This window comes from Cynara cardunculus, assembly GCF_001531365.2.
Source record: "Cynara cardunculus var. scolymus isolate 2C chromosome LG 12, CcrdV1, whole genome shotgun sequence".
Taxonomy (NCBI): Eukaryota; Viridiplantae; Streptophyta; class Magnoliopsida; order Asterales; family Asteraceae; genus Cynara; species Cynara cardunculus.
This window is the reverse complement of record NC_037539.1, coordinates 271,070-293,869: the sequence shown is the minus strand read 5'-3', so window position 1 is coordinate 293,869 and position 22,800 is coordinate 271,070. Positions and strand designations below refer to the sequence as shown.

Genomic DNA, 22,800 nt, shown 5'->3' with positions numbered 1-22,800 from the left:
AGTGGAGAGGTGGTCAACGATGGTCATATTGAGTTTTATGAGATTAGAGTATATTAGATTAAGGACATATTTGGTATAATAAAGATAGAAATTCCATTTCATCAAAATACCATGTAGTTGCTAAGGAATGTTAAATTCCTTTATTTGTGGAATTTGGAGGATTTTGAAGATTACTTTCGTGAAAAAGAATGAACCAAACGAGGGAATGTAATTTGGTCAATGAAATTCAACATTCTAATTCTATCAGATTCCTACAGAATCTACGAACCAAACACCACATAATTTGTCTTTTAAGTGTTATAGAACCGGAAAGTTGGGGAAAAATGTCTAAATAGTTTGTTTTATAGACTAAATCCAAAATTTGACTATAACACACAGACCACCATATAAATCACTTTTTTTTTAAATTTTTTTAACAATCACTGATGAATAATAAATGCATCTGTAACAAAATTGTATAATAAAGAAAATATAAAAAATTATTTTTAAAGCTATTCAAATTATAGATGTTTATTTATTTATTATTAATATAAAGGCAATTAAATTGTCTACGGAAAAGAAATAAAAATGAAAGGCAATAAAAGAAATATTAACCATTTGTGGGTTTATTCAATGAAAGTCTTTGTTACCATATTTATCATAAGTGGTAAATTATGAAGTACAATTTTAAAAACATACAACATAGACGACTCCTAAGCTATCCGACAAAAAAGGTAAGCATTTTTGTCATCATTATTTCATTCATCTCAAAATAATTATCTATATTTCTATTTTAATTTATCTTAACATAAATATTCATTTTCAAAAATAAATACTTACCTTTTAAACTCTATCTTCAATTCTAGTTGATGAATGATTTTTTTTTTTTCTATTATTAAAGGCAAACTTATCAATTAAAAAAACATATGACACATTCTTTGACCCTAAAAGATCATATAATAATAGAAGTTAAGATATAAAGTACTATATATAGGAGTTAAAAATATCTTTAACTTTTTGTTTTGGATAATCATAATATAAAACCTCCAACACCAGCTGCATAAGAGTGTTAGGGAAGGACAATTCTGCAGAATTTGCCACCAACTTTTTCCTTATTTTCTTTCACATTTGTTATTGTCAACATATTTCAAATGTTTTTACATGACATATTACACACTTATATATATATATATATATATATATACTTGAGATTATGTAAGACCAAGGGTTTTTTGTAAGACCTGTAAGACCAATTCTCAACCCTTGAATTAGATTTACAATCTGAACATTCATAATCACAAAATTAACACAAGACTTCTCAATAATCACAAAATCACCACCGTGCAACTTTAAACTATTAGATCATTAGCTTATAAAGATGATCAATAAACATAAACTGGTCTCACGAGTCTCACGAAAAATCATTGGTCTCATATTGGTTAAGAAGGAAAACAAGAGTTACCTTATAAGAGATTAAATACCTTATTTATCAGATGCATTTTAAAGTCATATGTTATATTAAGAGCCTTACAAATTAAAATAACAAAAATATCTTAAAATAATACATTAATATATAAAAATCAATTAAACAAGATTATTCTAAGATTCTTCCAAAATCATAATTGGAACCATTAAAACAACTAAGAGTAAAAGCCTAAAACATTATCCAGTTTAAAATAATTTAGTAGTGATGTTAAAACACGTGTAATTTGGCGACAAAACATGTTTCACATCTCATATTGGAACACCTTCGAGTCAATGGTTGTTGATGTTATAGATAGGGAGTGTAAACGTATCGAGTCAAGCCAAGTGGTAGGTTATTCGAGCTTAATATTTTTTTCTTTTGATTTATCGAGCTTAATGCTCGTTTATAGGTTCGTACTTGCGATCGTTTAACTTGTTAATTGGCTCGAGGTTGAAATTTTTTATTTATATCTTTATTGTATTATTTATGAACAATAACATAGCATAAAAAACTTACTATTTCCATTCCCACATAAAAGATTTCCTTTTATGTGTTAATTAGGATGATCACCTCTATGATTTGATCTTAAATTAGATTTCCAGTTGGCCTGAGATACATTTGAGGTGGACACATTCATCATAATTTATAACTTGGAGACATTAGAAAGATGATAGGTATAGAATATTGAGTATAGACTACAGGCTATAGGGGTATAATTATATGAAGCTATTTGCCAACTCCAATAAAACGGTCATTTTCATGGGTTGGGGGAGATTAAAAAAGACATAAAATACAGCTTGCTTAAGGGTGAAGCTCTTTCATAACAAGACTAGGTGTCCACTCTGCCATAAATACCGACACCCTTCCACACACAAAGAGGATAGATCTATATAGATAGATGGGCAAATAGTTTCTTTGGCACAACAAAATTAGCATAGTTGCTATATATGGTTCAATTGATTGGAGATGGAATTGATCTGGTTAGTTGCAAGGTCGTTAAGTATCAATCAATCCCCTGCCTGAATCATTCTATTGCGTCTCTTCTCTTCTTTCTTTCCTTCCTTCCTTCCATATATAGAAATCGCAAGACAGTGTTCATGTCAACTAGAATACACAATTATAGATCTCACCTCTATATGTGCTTATCTTTCCAAAAAGGGTATTTGATGGAAGTACTGTATCAAAGTTTTTGTGGCAATTTTCATCTTCTCTTCACTTTTTAACTTTTATAGATACTGATTAGATTGATGGATTTGGGTTTATTTTGGGGGTGTTGTTATCCAGTGGATGGGGAAATAAGGTCTCAGGAGGGAGGGAGGGAGGGAGGGAAGGCATCAATCTTAACGACCTTGCAATTAACCAGGTGAATTAGCCTCCACAGACAATAAAGCAAGGAGTTTACATCTTTTCAAGTTATGACCACAAGATGTTTATGTGAGTTTGCTTATTTTATGTAAAATGTTCAACTCACTGTTTGTTAGAGGATTGGACACAGGGAATCCTCAACTGCAATCATATGAGCAGAGCTGCAAGGTACAGTTAGTACCCTATTTATCTCATATTTTGTGTACATTATATGTAACTGTATTTAATCTATTCAGCAAAACAGATGTGGCATCAAAGGTACAATGTCCCTTTGCAACAGCAGTGCTGCCCTGGGACTGTGGAACCATAATATGCTAGTTCCACTGCCCATCTAAGCTTGGGATATGGAAGGCCCAAGGGATATGCAGTTGTGAATATATTAATTGTAAATTCATTGAAGAATGATTGTTTAGGCAAGTTGAGGTTTGGAAGCTTAGAGTTATGGTAGTAACAGTGTAGTTCTAATCCTGGTGAAGGTTCAGTGACCAGCTATTGGGACAACCTACTAAAAAGACCAACAATAATAGAAATATAATTTAGGGGGTGTTTGGTTTCACAATAGAATGAAAATAAAAAAAACTGTTTGGTGGTATATAATATAAGAGGCTCATTTCACTAGAAGCCCAATTTTTCATTCCTGGTATTTTCATTTCCATTTCCATTTTCCAGCATGAACCAAACAGCCTCCTAGTTGTCAAAGGTCAAAATGTTGCATCTTGGTGTGGCGTTCTATTATACAATATATACATATGTGTACACATATATGTATGTGAACTTACGTAATAGGGATAGAAATCACCTTTCCCACCAATAAAATTCTTTTCTTACGTGTACTCATGTAATTGTTAGACACCAATGAGATGTGAAAAGTTGGGACATGTGATTTTTTTATATATGCAATGGACCTTATAGTTTCTGTACGGAAAAATCAAAGTTAGAAGCATACCTTTCTTGAAGGGTTGATATTTTCTACATTATCAACTGTGTCTGCATCAACCAGAATTATAGTCAATTTAGAGACTTAATAGAACAACAATCTTTCCTTCTTATTCAAAGATGAACCTGTCCTACGACTTTTACCTTATAAGTAACAAATTTACTCACCATAAGAAGCCATTTACACTAGTGCCCTTCCTATGTATTGATGGAAATGTTAGTGAGGTTGGAGGTTTTCCTCCATCCCATATTGGTAGATAGATTTTAGAGAGCCTTATAAGGCTTTCCTCTTAATTGGGCTTTGAACAAGTTGGTGGACTCATGGTGTGGTCATGAGTGGAAGGTCCAACACACATGTGGGCGTGGCCGAGGCCGAGGGAACGAGATTCGCGTAAGTGGCGCACTTCGCACGGAGCAGAAAGAGCCTTTACAAATGAGAGAGAGAGAGAGAGATAATTTATCTGTTTTTCATATGAAAACTATTGGAGAGGACAGTTGGAGTCATAAGACATCCAGCCTCTTATCGGGTAAGAGATGCTTACCCGGTCAAAGATGATGGTGTTTATCAACAATCTTATTGTACCATTTTGCCAACCAAGAATCTTAGTCCGTAAGCATTTACCGAAACAATTTTACCCGGGAAGTTCTTAACAAATAAGCATGTTAACTCCTTTAAGAAAGAGGTGGTCTGACACACTGTGACACAGGCATCTTCTAGTGTGATATAAAGAACCGATATTCGAGTTATCTACACCTAACCGGAATTATGTGAGGGTGTGGACTGGGAGACCTGGGGACTGGGGAGCACCCTTTTATTTTTTAATATTTACAAAATCACATGCATACATTTGAGTTCTTCAAGAGGGTACAGCTAATCTTTTATCACTTTGAATCCTCGTTTAAGGGGTGTTTGGTTTCACATTAGAATTGAAAATAAAAAGAATTGTTTGGTTTATATAATATACCGGGCTCGTTTCTTTAGAAGCCCAATTTTTTATTCCTGTCATTTTCGTTTCCATTCCCATTTTCACTTTTCAGCATGAACCAAACAGCCTCCTAGTTGTCAAAGGTCAAAATGTTGTATCTTGGTGTGGCGTTCTATTATACAATATATACATATGTGTATGTATATACATTTATGTATGTATATACGTGTACACATATATATACATATATGTATGTATATACGTGTACACATATATATACATATATGTATGTGAACTTAAGGAACGGGGATAGAAATCACCTGTCCCACCAATAAAATTCTTTTCTTACATGTACTCATGTAATTGTTAGACATTAATGAGACGTGAAAAATTGGGACATGTGATTTTTATCCATGCAACGGACCTTATAGTTTCTGTACAGAAAAATCAAAGTTAGAAGCATACCTTTCTTGGAGGGTTGATATTTTCTATTTCATCAACTGTATCTGCATTAACCAGAATTATAGTCAATTTAGAGACTTAATAGAACAGCATTCTTTCCTTCTTGTTCAAAGATAACCTGTCCTACGACTTTTCCCATATAAGTAACAAATTTACTCACCACAAGAAGCCATTTACACTAGTGCCCTTCCTGTGTTTTTCATATGAAAACTATTGGAGAGGACAGTTGGAGTCATATGACATCCAGCCTCTTACCGGGTAAGAGATGCTTACCCGGTCGAAGATGATGGTGTTTATCAACAATCTTACTGTACCATTTTGCCAGCCAAGAATCTTATCCCGTAAATGTTTAAAAACAATGTTACCCTGTAAGCGCTTAACAAATAAGCATGTTAACTCCTTTAAGAAAGAGGTGGTCTGACACACTGTGAAACAGGCATCTTCGAGTGTGATATAACCAATATTTGAGTTATCCACACCTACTCAGAATTATGTGAGGGGGGTGTGGTCTGGGGAGCACCCATTTTTGTTTTTTAATATTTACAAAATCACATGCATACATTTGAGTTCTTAAAAGAGGGTACAACTAATCTTTTAACACTTTGAATCCTCATTTCAAGGCTTCTAGTACTATAAAGCCCAAAAAGAAATTAACACTTCAAATGCTTCCAAGTTTTATATGTATGGTCATAGATAGTGAAAAAGAATGTTGAATCCTACCATGTAGGAGTTTGATATTCTTCATGAAGTTATAGGATCTGTAGCAGTGTCAAGTTTTTGTTGGTACTTGGTAGGTTACAAATCAAATTTAGAAGGATGAAACGTGAAGGAATCCAACAAACATTTATGTGTCTTCAGGGTTTTACACATCAAGGAAAATGGTGACAACATCGCAAAGGAAGATAGTTAAGAAGCCTTCTCGCTGTAACTGACTATATTTCACGTAGGTGTTTGCCACCATATTGAAATTTCTTTTGTAACCATATCTCGGGACTACTATTGGAAAAGTTCCATAGGACTATTAAGTAAGCGAAGATTTCCACTACTAGGTAACCCACACCTATGTCACATTTGACTTCATCTCTCCTATCCCCCTCGAAACCTAACTGCCAACTCTCGAACCCCCCTTCCACTATTGAGATGAGGATGATGGTTTTGATTCTTTGATGAACACCGTTTTAGAACCTTCGGTGTTTTCAATCTGTTGATCAAAAACCTTTGATGCGGAAGGACCCATTTGCAGATTAAAATCTTACACACACACTTATATAATTGAGAGAGAAAACTATCACATAAGAGAGACAAATCTTAAGTATTAAATGGGAAACCTTGCACACATTCAAATGGCAGCCGATATCATGTTTATATACATGATGAATCGGTGCATATCAAGCAACACGTCGGTTGGTAAGGGTGCCATAACCGACTTCCTAAAAACTACCCATAACCTCCTTAAACTTCCTTCCAGCACAAACATATGAGGTGTCCATGACCCTCTTTATTTAATACATAATTAAAATAAAATAAACTTAATAATTAATCCTAAGTTTTGACATTTAATTTTTCCAACATCCACCCTAGTTCATCCGTTTTAGCTTACGAATCTTTACACAAAATCTGCTATCGTAACTTTTGGATCTCCAATAACTCTAATAAGAGGTAATTGTCCTCGGAATGTATAAGGCCGTTATGTCAAGCCTCAGTTTCCCCTCCACCTCACCCTTCAACTGTAACACTTTCAACCCTCCTCAACGGTGTCTTCATTTGCCTCTTGTGAATGTGTCCAAACCATTGCAATCTTCCCTCAATTTATTCGTGCTATGTGCAACTCTCTACTTTGCCCAAAAAACCTCGCTCAATATCCTATCCAACATGGTACGACCGCAGGTCCATCTTAGCATGTTCATATCTACTACTTAAACTCATGCATATAAAACATAACTAGTCTAATAGCTACCTTGCAGAATTTCCCTTTAGTTTAGTAGGACCTTTGTGACAACCACCAACTTTGGCCACATGGCCTTTACGTGGTGGGTCATATTATCCTCGACCTCACCATGCTTTTGAAACTGTCCTTTGGATTACTCTTTGTGCACAAATGGTGACTTCCATCTTCTCGTCATTACTCTCCTTGATAAAATTGCACGATATGTATTCAATCTTAAACGACTAATAGCAAGCCTTGTGTTTCTAAGATGCCCTGCACTACTTTTAACTTTTGGTTAAACTGTACCTTGTCTCTCTCGTCTCTCTGCTATCAGTACATTGTCATTGGCAAATAACTTACACAATGAAACATTCCCTTAGATCTGGCATAAAATATCCAAAATTAAAGCAAAGAAAAATAAACTTGGTGCAATCCCTCGTGCAATCCTATCTCTACCGAGAAATACTCCGTCTCACCCACTCGGGTCCTGACACAAGTTATTGTCGCACGTACCTTTATCATACATCTCTTTCCCCGAGTTTCCTCCATATCATTTCTCGAGGCAAGTTATCAATGTGATGTATGGAATGAAGGTTGAGAAGTTCATATTGTTGAACATTCCAATAGTTAGTAGTACCTAGCTAGGCCAAACACATAAGAAAATGTCGAGTGCTCGAAGACCATAGCCATGAACCTTCCCATTATCTTCTAGACCTTGTTCCTGACACACACACACATATATATATATATATATATATATATATACATACATATATATACAGGGGCCCATTCAAGGGAGAACTGATTAGTTTGTGATAACTGTGAGATTCAATCTCAACCACAAATCAATGAATAAATTAGGAAATTAATAATTATGGTAGTTTGAGTTAAAATTATAATTAAAGGGCTTTTTAGGTATTTTTAAAAAAACTCCTCTCTCCGACCTTCAGTGAACATTAATCCGACAGGTACCAAGTAATCACAAAGATACCCATTGTGATATACTGTGATACCATTGTGATACCAACTATGATACCAACTCAAACCTTAAAAACGAAGATACACAATGTGATACCAATTGTGATATACTGTGATACCGATTTCACCGGAGGCCGGAGAGATGAGAGAGGAGAGAGGAGTTTTTAAAAAAATACCTAATATGCCCTCTAATTATAATTTTAACTCAAACTACCATAATTATTAATTTACTAATTTATCCGTTGATTTGTGGTTGAGATTGGACCTCACAGATACCACAAACTAATCAGTTCTCATTTGATTAGGCCCTTATATATATATATATACATACATACATACATACATATACATACATACATACATACATATACATACATACATACACATATATATATATATACACATACATGTGTATATATATATATATTATCGAGAAGTAGTTGGTGCCTTTGTTTACCTTGTTCATCGTCTGTAGAAGCTCTTTACTTGTTTTGAATCTTGGTTATTGCAAGAAGTATTCCTATGGAATAAATTCATTCAGTAAATCTCATGTCACGATTAATAAATTACATATGGTAATCATTGATACAAGCTCATCACTTGTTAATCTGTGATAAACATGGTAAATTTATTACAAATGAGAATCTTGGTCATCGAAGCTTGACTAGTTAAGAGTATATATCGGCTTTAGGAGGACTAGAGTACTTTCGGTTATTTTGTACAAAATGAGCTTATGTTTAACAATGAAAACAATACTACTCTTTATATAAACATATCATGTACTTATTTAGAAAGTAATTCCTCCTTTGAGTCATTTCTCTTACCGTCTCCACAAGTTTATGTCTAATAGCTGTACTTGGACGACAATACACAATGTACTTTGAACAATCTACATGCAACTACTGGGGAAACAATGGGTGGCATATATGGAGAAAGGGATAGTAATGTTAAAAGGAGTTGCACAAGCATTAGACAAAATGGAACATCCATGTTATCTCATATACCACTTCACTAATTAGGAGGAGGGCAACTCATTTTCCCTCTCAAACTGTGTCATTACAAACAAGTCTCCTTGTTGAAGGAATGATGGGAAGTTAGTTTCATTGACAAACTCGACAAAACATTATCAATAAAACCACCACGAAATACAAACTTGTCTACTTTGGATATCAAATCTAGCATGTAATCTAGTATATACTAATCTCTTATATATAAATCGAAGTAGTTAGGGTCATAACAGTGTTGCTATTGTTCCCTAATATGATTTATACATACACATATATGTATGTGCACACACACACACACACACACACACATATATATATATATATATATATAGATATGTACATTGTTCATAGGAGACCGATGACACTCGTAAGATAGTAGAAAGAGACATGGTGGAGGGGTGAGAAGGCGAATGCTAAGGAGGATGTGGGATGGACATAACATATCTCACTTCATTCAATCATAAAGAGCTCGATCATCAACTAATAGATAGAAATTCGCAGCTTGCTTTGCCCGCACACGACGTTAGCCATGGCGCAAGGAACAGGCATCGAGTGTGGGGAATGGGCGATTATGAGGAAATGGCCATACTTGGAGATGGAGGATTAGGATAGCAAACTAGTTGCAGAAACCTATAGCTAGTATCTAGGTCGAGAGCCATGTAACTAGAGTGGTTGGGCAAAAAAGAGAAAGGAGTTAGGATTTGGAAGGGTTGAAAAGGAGGGAGGGGTTAGAGGGTTGGCAGTTAGGCTACTCTGCGTCTTTTGCGTTACCTTGCCTGTTGTATGTGTTTTGTGTACCTATAAGTTACTTTTTCTTACTTATCTTTCTTGTCCTATGTTTACCATGTCCTAGTCTTTGTTCCTTCTACCTGTTTGCTCACATTCTTGCACAAGTCGGGTTGTTCACACAAAATGATGTTCTACTATTTTGGGGTAAAGGCTAGACTTGCATACATATCATCCAATGTTCAAATGAGATTTACTTGGTCAGTTTAGTTTCTTTTGTACACACACTATCATGTAAACATTTAGGTAAAACTCTTAAATTATAAGAGTACAACATTTATGAAGCACCAAGTACAAATTAAACATTTAGGTAAAACTCTTAAATTATAAGAGTACAACATTTATGAAGCACCAAGTACAAATTACTCGTCCTTTAAAACTTATGGTTGTCCCATATAGATGGGGCAACAAAAAGTAGAGTCCAAGGCTTTGGTATGAAAGCACCTTAATCAAACTTGTTCTAATCAGATTGTTTTCCAGTGAACCATCGGTTAACTTTTCAATGAGTATATCATGCAAGTCCTTGCTGTGTTAGCTAGGCCACCTGCGTGTTAATGACCTTGCATGCTAGCTAGATTTAGGTTGTCCCAAGTATTTGATTATTTTTTCTTTCTTGTTCTCTTGTTGTATATGTAGAATTTGAGTTATATACATAGTAGATTTTCTTTTTGGGGGCACGTTCACATTTTTTTTATCAAAAAAAATCAAAACTATTTAGCATATTTATTCATTTATACACTAGTATAATTAGAGATGATTGTAATTCTATTTTATTCAAACATAAAGAGTTGCATTAACTTTCCTCTCTTCTTTCAAATGAGAATATGGTCAAAACAAAAAAAAACTCAAGAATAGATCTTAACCCCCACCTCATTTAATTAAGGGTTGAAAAGAAATGTGACAATGGAAATCAGTGCCATCTTATTAAAAGGCTAAAAGGGTATTGAAGGGCAAGATTAAAACAAATATATTTCGAAATTGAATTATGAGAGAGATATTAGGGATTTAAGTAAGATTTCGTCAATCTCTATTCTCTTTCCAAAACCTTCAACAACCTTTTGAAAAATATCACATCGTAAGGAGTACTAGCGTTGTTTTGGAATCTAAGCTCCTTATCGCCTTGTTTAAAAATGACATAAGCTTAACACAGACACTGTAATATTACTTTGTATAATGATTCACATCTTTTTACTCTGTAAAAAGGATGATTTACACTTACGACCGCTAAAATGGTTGATTGAGCTCTTCAACACTTGCGACCGCTAAAATGCACGAGAACATTGGAGGCTTAGTGTGGTTGTACTACTCTTTAAGAACAAAGATGATTTACAACAATGTGGTAACTATTGGGGTGAGCAAATGATTTGAGGCAAATGTGCTTATAAGAAACGAGGGTGACAGAGAACCAATTTGGCTTCATTGTCTTCTACACCTCATTAAGAAGGGTAGATAATGTAGCAAGGACTTGCACATGGCATTCATCGATCATCTATTTGGAGAAGTCCTACTATAGCTTGCCAAGACACGTGATTTAGAGCAACTTGGATAAGAAAGGGCGTTCGGTGGCAATAAGACTAAACCAAAGACCGACATTAAACCCATTTCTATTTGCCGTAATTTTGGATGATATTTCACAAGATTCCAGGGGTGTATCTTTGGAGTATCATTCGCATATGACATTGTGATCGTTGTAGAGTCGAATGTGGAGCTAAACTGACATGTTGGAGCAGTTGCTAACGACATTTGAAACACACAATTGCATATTAGCCGTTCGAAGACCCAATTGTGTAATTATAGCAGGGGAGTGTATTGACAAAGGGGGTGGGGGCAAAGGGTACCACAAATGTACAACTTCAAGTATCTTTGCTATATGATTCGAAATGAGGGCAAGGTTGAAGATAATATAACTCATCACATAAAGACATGGTGCAAAAAGTGAAGAGCCGCTACATGGGTGTTTTGTGACAAGTAAATCTCTCTAAAACTGAAAGACAATTTTATAGGGTAGCTATCAGAACAAGTGAACAACTATGTTCTATGGGTTGGAGTACGAGGCGATAGAGAAGGCGATGTGTTGAAGATGGAAGTTGCAGAAATGAGGATGCTTAGATAGACATATGGCACAACCTAGTCCAATAAGACACCTGACCGGTTCTTCCAGGTTGCTTTGGTATTTGATCGATCACCTAAAAGTTGAGGGAAGGGAGATGAAGGTGGTTTGGTCACGTTTGTTGGAGACATGCCAACTCAATTGAGGAGGATTGGAAGGATGACGGTAGGGAGGAGGACAGGTAGGCCGAGAAAAACGTGGGATGAGCAACTAAGGTTAGATATGGTTGCTTTAGAGTTTTTCAAAGACTTGAACTTTTATACGAGCAATTAAAGACACGAAACTAGGGTAGCAAAGTAGGGGTGGAGTTCTATAGCTAACATAGTCGAGAGGAAGGTACTAGTGAGGTAAAAGGTGAAAATAAGGATAATGGGTTGGACTAGGAGTGTGAATGGGAACGAGCCTCGAGGCGTTTTCCCATCAGGTATGTAAGGTGTAAGCACCCAAAAACCAAACAACAAAATTCATAAATGTAAAAAACTTGACAAAGAAAACATAATTCCATATATGAGAGAGAAGGAGGATCGAGGCGGCTGTAAGGGGTTGTGCCATTTAGGGCTTGAGGGCGACACCTCAAACTCGTATTTAGACCGTCTCACCTCTTCCATTTTTTTAAAACCATGGGAGTGTGTTTTTTTTAAATTCATTACATTTCTTTTATAATCTTTAATAAGTTTTTCAAATTTTGTTTTATTTCATTTTCATCCTTCTACCTCTATCTCTTTCTTTTTTTACCTTTTTTACAAGTATGGGTTTTCACATAAACCAACTCTCTACTATTCAAGGTTTGAAGTCATGCCTGCATACGTCTTACCTCCCCTAGATTGAACCCAATAGGTGGAACACATCAAACCCGCATGGTTTCGTAATATCAATGTGATATTGTTGATTGATTAATATGTTTACAATATACAAATATTACAATGTGGCATAGTGTGACATCATGGACAAACCTATTTGTTATCAAAGGTGAATGCTATAACATGTAGAAAAAAAGCCTAAAGATATTTTCTTCTTTTGGCTATTGTTGAAGATAGAAAAACATGTAAGATGGGTTTTTGTAATAAATTGAAGTGTTATTTCGTATGTTATTTTTTCTAAAAAAAATGTGGTGGTTAATTGCAAAAAGATACCCTGTAAACTTCTTGTATAACAAATTAAAAAACTCTTAAGTGTTGTTTCACACTGTGAAACATTACATGTGTATACATTGAAGTGTTAGCTTTAAGTGTGAACACATTGTCGCTTCAAAATGTGAAACAAACAATGTTGCTCTTGTGAACAATGTTTGCTTATTTCACATTGTGAAACAACACATGAATTTAACATTAAAATATATCGGTTCACAATGAAGCCGAGGTTAAACAACATAGTGTCGTCTCACAGTCACATTGAAATAAAACAAAAGTGTTATTTCACATTGTGAAAAAAATAGAGTAAGTGATGCGAAACAATGTAGTTGTGACTAATGGAATTAACACGTATGTGTTGTTTCACAATGTCACTAATGCGAAACAACACATAGGTTAAAAATGAGTGTTGTTTACCGTGTTTTGTAGAGAATAATCTCAAGAAATAAGTGAATTGACTCAAATTGAAGAGTATCATATTGTTAATAGCGGAATTTAACACTTCTAGAGGTTGTGTTCTCCTGTCAAAGTTTATACTAGTTTCCAGATACCTTTACTACTCCTTGGACATGGTATTTATACCTTAACTAAGCTCGACTAATTCTTCTCAACCAAACTATCCAATCAATTACCTTTGTTAGTTAGCTACCATATGGGATATTACCCTTTTCCCCCTACTTATTTATTCTAACATATACACAGACATGGGAAGGAAGACCACCACCTCTTTGTCTGTTTCTAGTTGGGTCTTGAGCTATGCTGTTAAAATCGCGATATATCGGATATCGGACTTGGGGAAAAAATAGCTGGTGAAATATCGGTCAAAATATCAGTCCCGATAATATCGCCGATATTTACCGATATTTTGATAGATATATCGGTCCGATATACCGATTTTTTATAAAACAATTATTTGGGCTTTTCTTATTTCATGATGATCATGTTGGAGATGAAGGGGAAGAAGAGGAAGATTGGAAAGCTAACCTAAACGAATAAGTGAACGTATTACATGATCTTGACTCGGATGTCAAACCTATTGCTTGCGATTAGCTCATTTTTGAACACTTTAGTTGATGTGATGTTTTAATTTTGAAACTATATTTCTAAACTCTAATTAATGCATAAGTTATGACTATGGATGGATACGTATAATATATATATATATATATATATATAATATATATATAATATATATAATTCTAAGAAATAATATATTAACCGCTATTTTGGACCGATATAACCGATATATCGAATATCGGTCTTGACCGATATTTTGTATTCTGACCGCAGTAACAACATAGGTCTTGAGTTGATCCATGTCATTTGTGGGTTTGAATAGAGAGGGTGATAGTTGTCACAATGGGTTGTAGGTTTAAACTAGGGAACAAAAGATGGTTGTCACGGTGAGGTAGTGGGGTAGTAGGTTGTTGGTGGAGGTGGGTGTTGGTCATGGTAAGGCTTGTGGTGTTTGAGAAATGGTTGAGGTTCGTGATATACAGTGGTGAGAGTGATGGTGTTTGAGGGTAGCAAGGAATGGTAAGGGTGGTGTTGTTTAAGAACGGGGGTGTTTGGTGCTCGAGAAGGACGTCAAAAATAATAAGGGCCAACGAAAATGAATCCAACAAGGGGTGGGTGTTGATCCCAGATTTCACAATCAATTGATCTGAACATGTTTAAATAGTGGAAGAAATATGATCATAGTCAAATATCAATAAAACAAACAAGGAATGATCACATTGATATACTAATCAATTGTATATTGATTTCAGACCTTGAGAGGATTACAAGATTGATCTCTAAAGGATTACAAGGACATTGAATTCACATAATTACTAAAAAGCTCTCAAAGTAGCTCCCTCAAAGTCACCATACGAAGACCATGAGCTTGATGCACTAGCCCATGGGATTCATCTCCAAAGTAGGCTCTATAGAGGAAAGTCAATGCACTAGCCCATGGGATTCATCCATGTGTAAAGTGCATTAACAAACTTTTAGGCGGGAACATTTGAGCTTGATGTTCATGTCTTCAAGAAAGGCACAAGTGTTTAGAACCTCTGAAGGGTAGACTTCATGCTTTGAATCGTCTTCTATTTAGGCATGTCAGAGGCTATGAAGTCCTCTGGAAAGGCAAGTCAGAGGCCTAACATGAGAAGCCTAACATGAGAAATTACAAAGACTTTTCCTTTACAACACTCTTACCATTTATCATAGATGGGGAACCTCACATAGGGAGGGAGGGTGGGGTGGATTAATTTGTAAAGGACAAAAGAAAAAAAAACAAGGCAAAAAGAGGTAAAAAGACAAAAATACCCCTTACCACCGCACCAATGATCACCTCTAAATTTGATCAATGAACAAGATGTAGAAGTGTTGTCGAATTAGGTGGTTGGCTTTCCAACCCAATAATAATGAAATTTGAGGGAATGATGGGAGATCAAAAGGGAACGGTCCTAATAGACAATGGTGCGTCTCAAAATAATATCCCTTCCATACTTGTGGAGAAGTTTTAGCAATTAACCACACAGATTGCTACAACATAATGATGGGAGTAAGGGTTATGTAAAGGGTCAAGGAGTATGTAACGAGGTAGGAGTGGATGCAGGGGATATAAATCTTAGAGGATTCATTGCAATTGAAGTTGAGCGATTAAGATATTAAGCTTGTAATAAAAAGGCTACAATCATTAAGAACGACATAGGTGGATTGGAATGTGTAGAGGATAAGGTTTCAACTAGAAAAAGAATTAGATAATTTAAAAGGTGATGAATCGTTGTCAAAACGTTGGTCTCACTCAAGTCAATGATGATGACATTGAGACAAGAGGGTCGGGTGTTTTAGTAGAACTAGGTCAAATGGAGGCAATAGAGAACCACTCTATGTTTAGTGGAAGTCTTAAAACTAGATCAAGAGTTTCAATATGTTGCAGTGAATCACCCATATGGTTGTGTGGAGGTAATAGAGAATAACTATACCCTATGTTCAGTAGAAGTCTTAAAAACTAGATCAAGAGCTTCAAAGTCTTACAATGAATCACCCATATAGTTAGTCTGAAGTAGTCAACTGGTTTGCGAAAAAAACATCTAAGGTGTTTTCTTGTGGTTCATTTGCAATAGTGGAAAAGTTGTTTGATCCCGGTAAGTACCAACATGATACCATTTTCACAACTCCATTCAAATGCTCTTCAAGGCATTGTATGAACAAGACCCTTGAGCAATTTTACAGGTGTTGTCAATTGAAAAAATTGCAAGATATGGTTTGCTAGATGAGTTGAAGTTACAACTGTTAAAGGCATGACAAAAGAGTACTTATAAATTGCAACCATACCCATAAAACTCTTTAGGTACTAGAAGATTTCGGATATTAGCAACTCGATTTTACGAACCATTTCTAGTCTTGGCCAAGATGGGAAGAGTTGCGTATCAAATACAATTATGAGAGACAACTTAGATTCATTCAGTATTTCATGTTAATCAATTGATAAGAGCTCCTAAGAAATGTTTTGTCTTCAATTGACATCCTTTGTTAGCATACAACAATCGGGGAATTAGTGAACTAGCGTCCCTGGTGCGATTCAAAGGGGACATTTAGAAGTATTGATCAAATGGCTAGGGTGGTTGTCATTTGAAGCCTCGTGGATAGGCATGGCAATGGTGCGGGGATGAGGCGGGTTTTGTAATCCCCAGCCTCTGGTCCCGGCTTTTTAGTAACAGCCCCCGACCAGTACGGGGATTAACATCACGTCCCTGGTCAAACCCCATGAAGAATATTTGTTAGTTTGAGTTTACCGGGGATCCCCGGCCCCAACCCCAACCCCAGTTTGAGTAACAGCCCCTGGCCCTTCCCCTGCCCCGGTTTGAATCTACCGGGGATCCCTGACCTGAGTACCCGTTTAGTGGGGAATCCCCGTTAGGGTCCGGTGAGCCAGGTTCCCCACCTGCTCGGGGCAAATCACCATCCTTACTCGTGGAAGGATTATGATATGATAATTAAACAATTTCCACATTTTCACCGTGCGAGTTTGGGAGGCGAGTAATGATGCAAGAGTACGCTCTACACGACCTTTGATCAAGTCATTACATCATTGAAATTTGGCATCACGATTCTTGACCTTTTAATGGTTCTCACATGATTATACCTTTATACAGATATAGGACCTTGTAGGATAACCATAGGAACTCCTCCATAATCCTAGGATAAATCGTGCCTCATGATTTGACGCACCAAAAGGAAGATGTGGTAGCACCGTAATTAAGTGGAACTTCAGTGGCAGCATTGTAGGAGAACACATAAGTTAACATACCTTGACCTTCATTTGACATGTTAACATACCTAAACATCCATCAACAATTGGAATTGGAACTGCAGGAAAGGGAAAAAGACTCGACTACCCTCGAGTTAACGGAGTCACTGTTAACAAAGTTAGGGAGATGGGATTGTAGTCATGCAAAAATGACAATCATGTCATTTACACTATATAATATGTATAGAGAGAGCAAACTACAAACTTGGTCCCTGTCGTTTGATGGTTATAATCCTTTTCGTCCCTACACTTTCAAAATTACAAGATATCCATTATGGTTTGCAAAAGCCCTCGGATTTGGTCCATCCTTTTAATGGCTGTTAAAATCCCGTTAAGTCGGATATTTCGAAACTATTGCCGCCAACCACCATGCCACTTATCACAACCGTTCCCCTCCCCCGCCACCAGCGATACCACCATGTCACTATTGTTGTCATCATAACTGCCATCCCACCTTACCCCACCACACAGCCGTCACCACCATGCCAAACAAACACAGAGATTCCAATTCTTTTGAGAGATTTCATTCCAATTCCTACCAACCAAACGCGTGGTCAAATTCCATCAATTTCAAATCCAATTCCTTCAAAGTCAAATTTCTTCAATGGATTCCAATTCCACCAAATTCTACTCTGCGAATAAAGCACCCCCTAAGGTGGCGTTTGATTTGTTGGAATCTGACGGAATTTGAAGGAATTGGAATGGCCAATTTCAAACACTTGTTCGATTCATTCTCAATTTCATTCCATCTCACCATAATGGTTATCATCACCACCATAGCTGTCGTCGTTGCCACCATCTTTGTTACCACGGTTGCTTCATCATAGTTACTACCGTCGTCATCACCACTACTACCACCACCGTCATGGTCATCATCACCACCACCATCACCCCGCAGTCATCGCCACTACTAACACTTCCACTCCACCACCACTATTATATCAACTAACCAAACAAATTATGAAGGGATGTTTTGGTTTTAACACTAAATTATTATAATTCTGAATTTATTTTTAGCGAACCAAGTAAGCAAATTCTAAATTCTTTTGACAGATTCCATTCCAATTCCTGCAAACCAAACGCATTGTCAAACCCAATTAAATTCTATTCCAATTCCTTCAAAGTTCAAATATTTTGGCAGATTCTATTATGTGAACCAAATGCCACCTAAGTTTATGGTTGTCTCGATACACGCATGCACAAACCAAGCCTAATTACTTCTTTTATGTACATCATTTCTAAAGTGTACATAATCACTTGAACAAACCACACCATTTTACAACACTCTCTACATCAATGCATTACTGTTAGGAATGGTCTAATGTCACAGTGGTTTTTACTCATTCAAGGGGTTTTCTGCATCTCCAACCGTAAAATGTTATTTACTTTATCACACATTTACTTTATCATAGCTTTGTGTTTATTTAATTATCAAATCGTTGGGACTTTAACCAAAACTCGTTGCTAAGTAAATTTCGGCCAAAACACCGTCTTAGAGATGGAGTACGCGAAGAAGGGGGAGGTGCTAAGGTAAGTGTGCATGAAGGAAGAGAGGAAAGAGAGGAGACATATACTTAAAGTTTTTTATTTAACAAACTAATGAAAAAAGCATCAATTACATCTCATATGCCTTAGTACACCTCCCCTTCAAGTGTGCCTCAATCATGGAAGGCATATGGCTCAATTGCATCTACAAAGGCACAACCTCGCAATCAGTTTCAGATCGACTCGCTTCGACCATTTTTTAAATTGAGGTAATCGTATGAAAAGAAATCGCATGCAAGGATTTGTGACAGATTCTTTAAAGATATTTGGAAAAAAATATCTAAACTTTGTACATGGTTTATATATTACATAACGAATGTCTCAAACTAGAGGCGTGTAATTCTATTTGAATAATCGAAAAAATTGGTATGCTTTGTTTTAGATTTAAGAAAATCTATTGTAACTACAAAAATTTGAAAAAAAAAACATTATATTGGGAAAATTGAAAAATTTTACCCCAAATTCTACACTATAATGGTTTGTTGTAAATGTAAAGCCAAATACAAATGTTTCAAATATTATTGAGATAGGATCTTATGAATTTTTGTTGGAAGCTAAAAATAAAAATAAATGCAATGGCTACAAATGATACTCAACTATGGGTGATTGATACGATATTGTGCCTTTCTCCAATACCGTGTACCAACCAATTATTATTGATTAAAAAAATCATATATCAAGTATCAACCAAATAAGGCTCTGATAAGTGCCAAATTTGCTATATATTTTATGATCTTGCATAATTCCCATTTTTGTGGCTAAAAGAAACCCACTAAACGTGTTTTTATCTTTTCATCACAGTTTAATATAATAAAGAAAACGCAAGGAAAAATGGTTGGCATATTTGAGAGGGTTGTACAGAACAAGTGGTCGAAGAAAGGATGATTGAAAAAAGATGCTACCCTACCATGCCAGACAGGGTCGCACACCATGGTCATATATAGGGTCTAAACCTATGGTACACAAAATGCTACCCTAACATGCGAGGGTCACATAACGCACTGTAGAGACCAATTTTGCCAATTTTCAAATCTTGAGCAGTTTTCAAAATTTCTTGGTATAAATTGGGTTTAAAGCCGCCATTTGAGAGAGAGCAAACCTAGGGACGATTTCTGGAGCAACTGAGAGGAGTTTGAAGCTTTTCTACCATTTTCTTCATGTTTAATTTTGTAGGTAAGTAGTTTCTTCATTCCACAATAGTGTAGCCTTTGATTTTGATGCATTTTGTTTAGCGATTCCTATATAACGATGTTTGAGTAAGTTTATTTGCTTGACTTTCGTATTATATTTTGGTGTATTAATTAATTTGATCAATTGATTGGTACCCATTTAATGGTGTCATTTAAAACCTTAAATATGTAATTGTTTAGGTATTTTCATAAAGTGAAAAATGATATGTTTGATTTTCATAAGGTTTTCAAACATACACTGAATTATTGCAATCAAAGCCCTAGTAAGCCGAGCTTGTGAGCTTATTGCTTTGAATCAGTGAGTTTCCTAATTTGCTGATGCTAATCACACTTGGGACTTAAGAGCATGTTTAAAACTTTATTTGTTGTTAATATTCAACCATAGAACTTATTTTGGTTAGTGTCGAATTAAGGAAAAATTGAGGTTGTAAGCGCTTGTTGACAACTATAGTCGGTTTAGACTTGTCATGTCTTCTTTTGCACTGTAGGAAATGATGATAAACATTTTGCATCATATCAGGCGAAGCCATTGTTGGTCTTTTTTTTATAATTATATTGGTTTTTATCATATGTTCATATTAGTTCATCAAATCCAAACTCCCCTTTTACTTAAAGGGTAGAAGTCAAATAATTATCACGTCCAATCTTTGTGAATTTGACCTCACTTACCACTATTACAATTTAGATTGTGATTTAGGATTGTAAGAACTTATTATTTGCCGGTTTTGACAGGTTATGTTTTATGGGATTTCAAAAACCAGACAATGTTCAATAGTTGATTAGATTAATAACTACGAAATAAATAAATAATTAATAAGTTACTTAAAGTTGGTATGTACTTTACTACCATGGTATAAGATTTCTGATACCGCGTATCAACCAAGTTTACATATTTGATATGATAATACCAACCGACTTAAATTGGCACGGTTGATATGCAACTTGGTTGATTTGATTTGGTATGAATTTGACACCCATGTACTCACTTCTCTTTTCACATTCATACACACACATTTTTGGAAAATAGGAGAGAACAACCATGTAATTAATAATAAATGTGATTTATATCCAAACATCGGTCTTTTTTAAGCATATAATATTTATGAAACGTAAATGTAACAAATAAACTCATACACTCTCTAGTCTCTAGGAAGCCAAAGACTAGCATACCGCTAGCGCTAGGTCAAAGACCCTTAATCCCAACATCTGTCTTGATCTTGGCGATGTTCGCTAAAAAGAGAGATTAATCTATTATGGAAGTAAAAAACCTTCTAATCACTGATCTATAATATGCTATTATGTGGGATGTTTCTCAAATTCCTGATGACAAATGGCTCGAAACTAATGAATAAAGTTCTACAATAAACATTGAAGAAAGTGTGTAATTACAGTCTGACAAGAATGGAAACATATAAAAAAAGAGCTAGAACAAATGGGTTGAAAACTAGAAAAATCAAAAAAACTCCTGGGGAAAATCGAATCAACATGCGAGCTACAAATGAGTGTATATTTGCATTCCAAACTCCTCACGCCACCAAGAACAGCTGATTAAGACTCGATTGACTGAAACTCACTAAAAAGCTACATCTCAATAAGACTTATCTGTATTGCAGAGAGTAGAGATATCGTACGGAGATATATACAACCCATAAAGATAGGAACAAATCTCAATGCCCTAGAAACCTCCATATATTCTAGAGATACACCGTACAGTTGTACAGAGCAGTACACACGCATGTATAGAGAAAGATACAACAGATATGAACAAATCTTTTGAAGATAGGATCAAAACTCAAATTCAATAATATGTAAAAAATGATGATAAGCACCTGTTGGTACCGCCGTTCGAAGAGCTTGCCGCCGGAGACGAGGAATTCGCACAGGACAGAGAAGTGCCGTACGTTCTTAAATAATCCGGCACTCCGCTTTGAAAAACCTGCAATTCTATCGTCGATCCGCTTCATTTCTTCTAGCTTCTTCCGCCTGATTCTTTCTCTAAAAGAGAGTATATTCTAGATCTACAAGTTTTCAACCACCGGATAGCATCTATTTGATGTTGTTAGTGAAGGAAGCATGACCTGTGATTCATTTGCAGTTTGCAGTAAAAGAAAAGTGACGAGGATGATGATGAGGATGATACTTATCCAGGACGCACAGCTCCTGCTTAAATTCTATCCACCATTAACTTTATTAAAACACACGGTGCTTGTCCGTCCTTCCTTTTCTTTTCAAAATGATACCAAAATTGGTGTCAAAATCTAAATATCTGAAAACATTTTATGTAATTTTATTTTGAAGGGAGGGAAGTTAATTGTACCTCTTCGCATTCCATCCCATCCCATTGCTAATTGCACTCCTATGTCCCTGTATAATAATTAGGCTTTTTTTGTTTTCCTTGTACTTTCATCTTCTTTCTTTTTTTTTCTTTTGATATATAGTGATAAGGAATGAATTGTTCACATTTGAAGAGACCCGCCTAACCCATTCATATTTTTATAATAACTAAAGGGCCGTTTGGCGATTGCTGAATGGTTTAGTGCAGAATGATTAAGTGGTCAGGATGATTAAGAGACTCTGTATGATTTAGTGTCAGATAGAAAAAGGTTGTTTGGAAATTGTTCTGAATGAACAGTCTGAATGACATAAAATTACCATTTTACCCCCAGTTTTGTGTTTAATGAAAATTAACGTTTG

General features: G+C 35.6%; 1 long non-coding RNA gene across 1 annotated transcript; it reads right to left on the bottom strand.

Annotated features, from left to right (window-relative positions):
• Positions 1–1,951: 1,951 nt before the first annotated feature.
• LOC112523487 lies at positions 1,952–22,053 on the bottom strand. Its single transcript, XR_003070270.1, has 4 exons — positions 21,936–22,053; positions 8,496–8,558; positions 5,137–5,177; positions 1,952–3,796 (listed from the first exon to the last, which is right to left on the bottom strand). It is a non-coding gene; the product is annotated as an uncharacterized LOC112523487 (long non-coding RNA).
• Positions 22,054–22,800: the final 747 nt, after the last annotated feature.